Below are 7,752 nucleotides of genomic sequence, written 5' to 3'. Positions count from 1 at the left end.
CAGGGATGTATTCATTCTGCCGATTCTGTTACAAAATGTTTCTTAAACAGAACGAAATGGGGCGGGACCTACCTGAATTTATTTGTCCAATAGAAACTTTCGAAACGTTTTGCAACTATTTGGACTAAAGATTACACCCCAGATCAGCTAGATGCAGGCAAGAGTGTGCAAGATGGGATGGAATGTGTCTCTCTGCCTGTCACCTTGATCACTCCAATTTGTCTCTCGACCTGTGCACCTACGGTATAAACTTTCATTTCTAGGTTATAGGTTGTAGCAATCTCTTGATTGGTATAGTGAAAATTTGAGTATCATGTAGTAGCCTAAACCTATTGATGTGACATTGAGCTGGGTGAATGGGAATATGAATGACAGTCATCCAATATGCTATAATCGAAATAAGGCCATGGTAATAAAACAAAATCCTCCATAATCTTCAACGGCACTGCTGTGTATATAGTGTGAAGGGTGTCCTCATCTAGTAGTTGCATTCTGATATGGTAAGGCAACTTAAAGTGCGTGAAATCATAGTATTTTACTGTAAGCCATTGTTACCATTAATGCTCAATCAGACCACCAGAGGCCATCTTTGAGCACATCTACACTCATAAGTATCCAGGGCTGAATACTTATGTACATTTTGTATTTATTTTTTATTTATCTATTATTTTACCAGGTAAGTTGACTGAGAACACATTCTCATTTGCAGCAACGACCTGGGGAATAGTTACAGGGGAGTGGAGGGAGATTAATGAGCCAATTGTCAACTGGGGATTATTAGGTGACCGTGATGGTTTGAAGGTCAAATTGGGAATTTAGCCAGGACACCGGGGTTAACACCCCTACTCTTACGATAAGTGCCATGGGATCTTTAAGGACCTCAGAGAGTCAGGACACCCGTTTAACGTCCCATCCGAAAGACGACACCCTACACAGGGCAATGTCCCCAATCACTGCCCTGGGGCATTAAGATTTTAAAAAATTAGAGCAGAGGAAAGAGTGCCTCCTACTGGTCCTCCAACACCACTTCCAGCAGCATCTGGTCTCCCATCTAGGGACTGACCAGGACCAACCCTGCTTAGCTTCAGAAGCAAGCCAGCAGTGGTATGCAGGGTGGTAAGCTGCTGGCGAAATAAGGTATTTCTGTTTTTATTTTTAATAAATATGAGACAATTAAAAAAAAAATGTTTTGCTTTGTCATTATGAGGTATTGTGTGTTGACTGATAATTTCATACATTTTTAGAATAAGGCTGTAACGTAACAAATTGTGGAAAAAGTCAAGGGGTCTGAATACTTTACCAATGCAATGCATATTAGCAAATACTTTAGCTACCATTTGTGTTTTTTGTAATTAAAATTCACAGAAGAATGTCACAAGGAGTTCACATTTGTTTAGCATTAACAAGATATCCTCATGATGGGGATATCATGGAGATATCTTGTTTTTGGTAAGCAAATGTGAACTGATAGGCCATCAGTACGGAATAGGGTAGACTAGAATGGTATAGAACAGAATAGCATTGACTAGAATAGAATAGAGGTTGATTAGCCAGTGTGTTCATCATTTGTCTTTCATTTAACAATTAATACTGGATATCTTAAATAGTCTGGCTTTAATTTAAAAAAAGGATATTCCCTGGAGGCACATTAACTTGTGGTGAGTTGCACATACCACTTGTGCAGTAGGCACTCAATTCTCTTACAATACATGTCTATTATTCATTAGTGAGAAAAACATTTATAGACTGACATCTCGTGAACTGTTGAGGAACTGCAGTGTGGCCGATAGACTGAAATGTCGACTGAATAAGGTTGAACCGGATGTTGTTTCATTTGTGTTGAAATTTGAATCATTAACGGTTTTTGATCATTTTAATCAATACAAATAATGGTTTCACTATTCGTGTGCTGTGTGTGTGCGTTCTGGACAGGTCTCCGCGCCTCTCGAACGCTCTGTAATAAGAGAACTGACATTTGCATACGCCTCTCAGCCTACGTCATTGCACAGGAATGCTGCGCTCTCTTGAGCAATGTAGTCGGAGAGTTCGAGAAATGGCTAGAAATCATGATTGCTATTTTTTTAGGCAATGGGGATGGTATATATTCAGATTCAAGCATCGACTCAACGAGAATACTAAAGGGAAAAGAAAGCAAGAAAAGAGAAGAGACACGTTCAACAGACCTCTACATTCATAAACTGTAAGTAAAGGGGAATTAATTCAGGACCCTATTTTCATAATGGCTGTGACAGTTATAAACTTGATAGAATAAACAATGATGCTATGTTGGTTGTGTGGACATAGCTGATTTAGCTATAACATTATGCCAGAATAGTTGGTTAACTAATAAATAAATTATATTATAATGATATAATATTAAAATAACATTCATTGGACAGACTATGCCTACATTCTTTTTTTTGTAGCATATTATTATTTTATTATAATTAGTTATTTGTTCATTTTAAGAAAATCTGCTCTAATTCTGTGAAGATAACACAATATTATTCAGGAGTGTTCATAGAAAAAATGGAGGCCTGTTGTGAAAAGAGTTTCTCTGTAATAGATTAGCAGAAATGATTGTGTCTAACACTAATATATATATTTATAGATATATGTATATAACACAAACATTGACAACAGTGTTGTTTTCAGACCTGGGTTCAAATGCTTATTACTGTTTTTCAAGGACTTTAAAATACCAGTACAATGTGTTTGGAAATACATTTGGAAAGTATTACCATGTATTTGAAAATACTCAAATACACAGACAAGTGTATTTTAAAATTAAAATATGTAAATATTCCATGCATTTGAACCCATGATTGTTTGTTCCTAGGTGTATTTGAAATGTATTTGGAGACAAGTATTTGAAATTAGTTTAAAATAGTATTTAAATAAAATGATTTGAAAATACTTTAAATAGAAGTGGCCACATTATTTGAAAATCCTCAAATACACAGAAAATAAGAATTAGAAATACTTAAATACGCATGTATTTGAACCCAGGTCTGGTTGTTATTCAAGTATATTTAGGCTAACATCTCTGTTGGTGGAGATTGTCATTACTTGCACCTAGGTTTTCGTAGAATAATATCAATTTCTAAAATATTATTTCATTCATTTGTAGGCAACTAACTCCAAACCATCAAGATGTCATCAGCTAAAGGCCCGTCTATCGGCATTGACCTGGGCACCACCTACTCCTGTGTGGGGGTGTTCCAGCATGGCAAAGTGGAGATCATCGCCAACGACCAGGGCAACAGGACCACGCCCAGCTATGTGGCCTTCACAGACACTGAGAGACTCATCGGAGACGCAGCAAAGAACCAGGTGGCCATGAACCCCAACAACACCGTTTTCGACGCCAAACGCCTGATTGGCCGAAAGTTCAACGATCAGGTCGTGCAAGCCGACATGAAGCACTGGCCCTTCAAGGTGGTCAGCGACGGAGGAAAGCCTAAAGTTCAGGTCGATTACAAAGGTGAGAACAAATCCTTCAACCCAGAGGAGATCTCCTCCATGGTCCTGGTGAAGATGAGGGAGATCGCTGAGGCTTACCTGGGCCAGAAGGTGTCCAATGCAGTCATCACAGTCCCTGCCTACTTCAACGATTCACAGAGACAGGCCACTAAGGACGCTGGAGTGATCGCTGGGCTGAATGTGCTGAGGATCATCAACGAGCCCACGGCGGCAGCCATCGCCTACGGCATGGACAAAGGCATGTCCAGGGAACGCAACGTCCTGATTTTTGACCTGGGTGGGGGCACTTTTGACGTGTCCATCCTGACCATCGAGGATGGGATCTTTGAGGTGAAGGCCACAGCTGGAGACACTCACCTGGGCGGGGAGGACTTTGACAACCGCCTGGTCAGTCACTTTGTGGAGGAGTTCAAGAGGAAACACAAGAAGGACATCAGCCAGAACAAGCGGGCTCTGAGGAGGCTGAGGACAGCCTGCGAGAGGGCCAAGAGAACACTGTCCTCCAGCTCCCAGGCCAGCATTGAGATTGACTCTCTTTTTGAGGGCATCGACTTCTACACCTCCATCACCAGGGCTCGTTTTGAGGAAATGTGTTCCGACCTCTTCAGGGGAACCCTGGAGCCTGTGGAGAAAGCCCTCGGGGATGCCAAGATGGACAAGGCCCAAATTCACGACGTCGTCCTGGTCGGAGGCTCCACCCGGATCCCCAAGGTCCAGAAGCTCCTGCAGGACTTTTTCAACGGCCGAGAGCTAAACAAGAGCATCAACCCAGACGAGGCGGTGGCCTACGGCGCTGCCATCCAGGCGGCCATCTTGTCTGGCGACAAGTCTGAGAACGTCCAGGACCTGCTGCTGCTGGATGTGGCTCCCCTGTCCCTGGGCATCGAAACCGCCGGAGGGGTCATGACCGCCCTGATCAAACGCAACACCACCATCCCATCCAAACAGACCCAGACCTTCACCACTTACTCCGACAACCAGCCCGGGGTCATGATCCAGGTCTACGAGGGAGAGAGAGCCATGACCAAGGACAACAACCTCCTGGGGAAGTTTGAACTCTCTGGGATCCCCCCTGCCTCACGAGGAGTCCCTCAGATCGAGGTGACCTTTGACATCGACGCCAACGGCATTCTGAACGTATCAGCGGTGGACAAGAGCACGGGCAAAGAGAACAAGATCACCATCACCAACGACAAGGGCCGGCTCAGCAAAGAGGATATTGAGAGGATGGTGCAGGACGCTACAAATACAAAGCTGAGGATGACGCACAGAGGGAGAAGATAGCTGCCAAGAACTCCCTGGAGTCGTACGCCTTCAATATGAAGAGCAGCGTGGAGGACGACAACATGAAAAGCAAGATCAGCCAGGAGGACAAAAATAAAGTGGTGGACAGGTGCGACCAGACCATTTCCTGGTTGGAGAACAACCAGCTGGGCGACAAAGAGGAGTATGAGCATCAGCTAAAGGAGCTGGAGAAAGTATGCCAGCCTATCATTACCAAGCTGTACCAGCAGGGAGGGATGCCCACAGGTTGCTGTGGAGATCAGGCACGGACCAGCTCTGGTGACAGCTCCCAAGGCCCAACCATTGAAGAGATTGACTAAAGTGAGGGATTTTTACTTTTCAAAATGCATTAGTATCACTGCATACAATTTACTATTCAGGAAATACTTTGTACTTGTAAAAACACACTGTACATCTGTTGATTCGTACCATATTGCATTGCTGGACATTGCAAATAAAATGTATTTAAATATGTTTCTAGGTCTGTTGGCTGTTTTCTTGAATTCCTTCTCATCATAACACATTGATTATTCACATTTTTTACACAATACCATGAAATATTGTAAACAAAACTTTGATAGATGGCTAAACCACCAGAGAGAACAAGTGAAGACACCCTAATGGCCACAATGTTTAGCTTATCAACTCTTTATTCTGCGATAACATCTGATACAATCACTATGGTCCTTCTTGGAAAAAGCGGCACAAATACACTTCTGGCACATATAAAAAAAACAATTACAGGTCACATTTTTCCTTACTTTGTGCTTATTGGTGTCAAGCTCAAAGAACCAAATACTGTATATTTGACTGATTTTGGAGTATTTAAAGTGGAACTGACAGCATTTGAACTACTTTGTTTCATATCTGCAAACGGACAATCATAATATCAGTAAAACATATCACATTCCCAGTTTATGCTTCAAAACCAACTTTGTAAGAGGTTTTTAAAAAATAGGTTCTATTTGACTCAAAATTCCATGTTGTACAGTACGGTATTGTTGGCAGAATAGATGGATGCAGCTCAATGCATGATTAATATAATTCACCAATACATTTCTTGGTAGTCCAAAACATATTTCTATCAGGTTGTAAATTATGGCTGGCCTAGTACATTGTTTGCTGCCGCCACCCATTCGGGATGCAGTGTTTCAGTTTCAATGACTTCATATTTTGAACAAAAACGGACGACTGTAAATAAGGCTGGGAATGTCAATACAATGAAACTATAAGGTGCTCACTCATACAATTATTATTTAATTCAATGAAAAACATGTTTTAAGTTCAAATGTTACAACAACCTATCGCTAAGTTGTTGTTATTTGGTGAGAAATACTTTTTGATTAGGGTCGCAGCATATTATGGACATCTGCAAGCGTAGCAGCAAAGGCTGGACAAATGATTTATCTATTTTGTTTTAAAACGTTAAGATGCTATATACAGCATATGAACATAAGTGGACATTATAAAGGGCCATATTCTTTCAAATAAAACAATGGCCAGTTTGAGTTGCAGTTGCACGTTGTTTTGTAAAAGAAATAGCCTATGTCTGGCGAATTCTTTGGGTACATTGACTTCAATCATTCAAAACCTAGGAGCCTCGTGGTTCTCACCACATTCCATAGACTTACACAATAATTATGACTACAGCTGGAGGACATCCTCCAACCTATCAGAGCTCTTGCAGTATGAACTAACAAGTTTTCCATCCAAAGGATCTGATAATTAATTTAGTACTGAAAGCATAAGCTACAGCTAGCTAGCACTGCAGTGAGTAGTTGACTCAAAGAGAGAAAGGCAATAGTTGAAGCAGCATAGAGAGAGAGAGAGATAGCTATATTTCATTAGATGTTTTCTTCTTCTTAGTCTACCTTTCACTTAGCTATTGCAGCTAATTTATTCTACCCAAAGAACCTGACTCAAACAGAGAGAAATGCTATTTATGTTAGCTAGCTGGCTAAGGCTATCCAACACTGCAACTCTTCCAAGTCAATGTAAGCTTTTGGTTTTATAATTGTATGGGCACCGGGGCCCGCCGGTTTAACTGCTAAACTACTTGCTGTACACTGTAATGCGTGATTGTACACTTGGGATTGGATTGTTGGTTTACTAATGTGTTTGTTCTATTTTGGTTTGTTTTACTATAACCTTGATATGGTGACGATGTAGGTTGTGTAGCGGTTAGTGGTTATGGTGTGACGGTTTGGCAAGGAGAGGTTTTTGTGCCTAGTCACAGATAGCTGTTGTGTTGTGTACTGAAGTCCACAAGTGAAGGGAAAAGGTGTGAAGAGGAAAGCCTGTAGATGCGAGAATGAATTTTACAACAAGTAAAGTGATAATGCTCTACGTGGCTGCTATGAAATTCATTCTGCCGATTCTGTTGCAAAATGTTTCTTAAACAGAACGAAATGGGGCGGGACCTACCTGAATTTATTTGTCCAATAGAAACTTTCTAAACGTTTTGCAACTATTTGGACTAAAGATTACACCCCAGATCAGCTAGATGCAGGCAAGAGTGTGCAAGATGGGATTGAATGTGTCTCTGCCTGTCACCTTGATCACTCCAATTTGTCTCTCGACCTGTGCACCTACGGTATAAACTTTAATTTCTAGGCTATAGGTTGTAGCAATCTCTTGATTGGTATAGGGAAATTTTGAGTATCATGTAGTAGCCTAAACCTATTGATGTGACATTGAGCTGGGTGAATGGGAATATGAATGACAGTCATCCAATATGCTATAATCGAAATAAGGCCATGGTAATAAAACGAAATCCTCCATAATCTTCAACGGCACTGCTGTGTATATAGTGTGAAGGGTGTCCTCATCTAGTAGTTGCATTCTGATATGGTAAGGCAACTTAAAGTGCGTGAAATCATAGTATTTTACTGTAAGCCATTGTTACCATTAATGCTCAATCAGACCACCAGAGGCCATCTTTGAGCACATCTACACTCATAAGTATCCAGGGCTGAATACTTATGT

At 41.2% G+C, this 7,752-nt stretch overlaps 1 pseudogene; it reads left to right on the top strand.

Moving 5' to 3' along the window:
- Positions 1-2,100: 2,100 nt before the first annotated feature.
- LOC139364671 (heat shock 70 kDa protein-like) lies at positions 2,101-5,096 on the top strand (annotated as a pseudogene).
- Positions 5,097-7,752: the final 2,656 nt, after the last annotated feature.

Source organism: Oncorhynchus clarkii, chromosome 13 (genome assembly GCF_045791955.1).
Source record: "Oncorhynchus clarkii lewisi isolate Uvic-CL-2024 chromosome 13, UVic_Ocla_1.0, whole genome shotgun sequence".
NCBI classification, from domain to species: domain Eukaryota; kingdom Metazoa; phylum Chordata; class Actinopteri; order Salmoniformes; family Salmonidae; genus Oncorhynchus; species Oncorhynchus clarkii.
The sequence above is the reverse complement of the archived record's forward strand: the minus strand, read 5'-3'. Positions and strand labels throughout refer to the sequence as shown.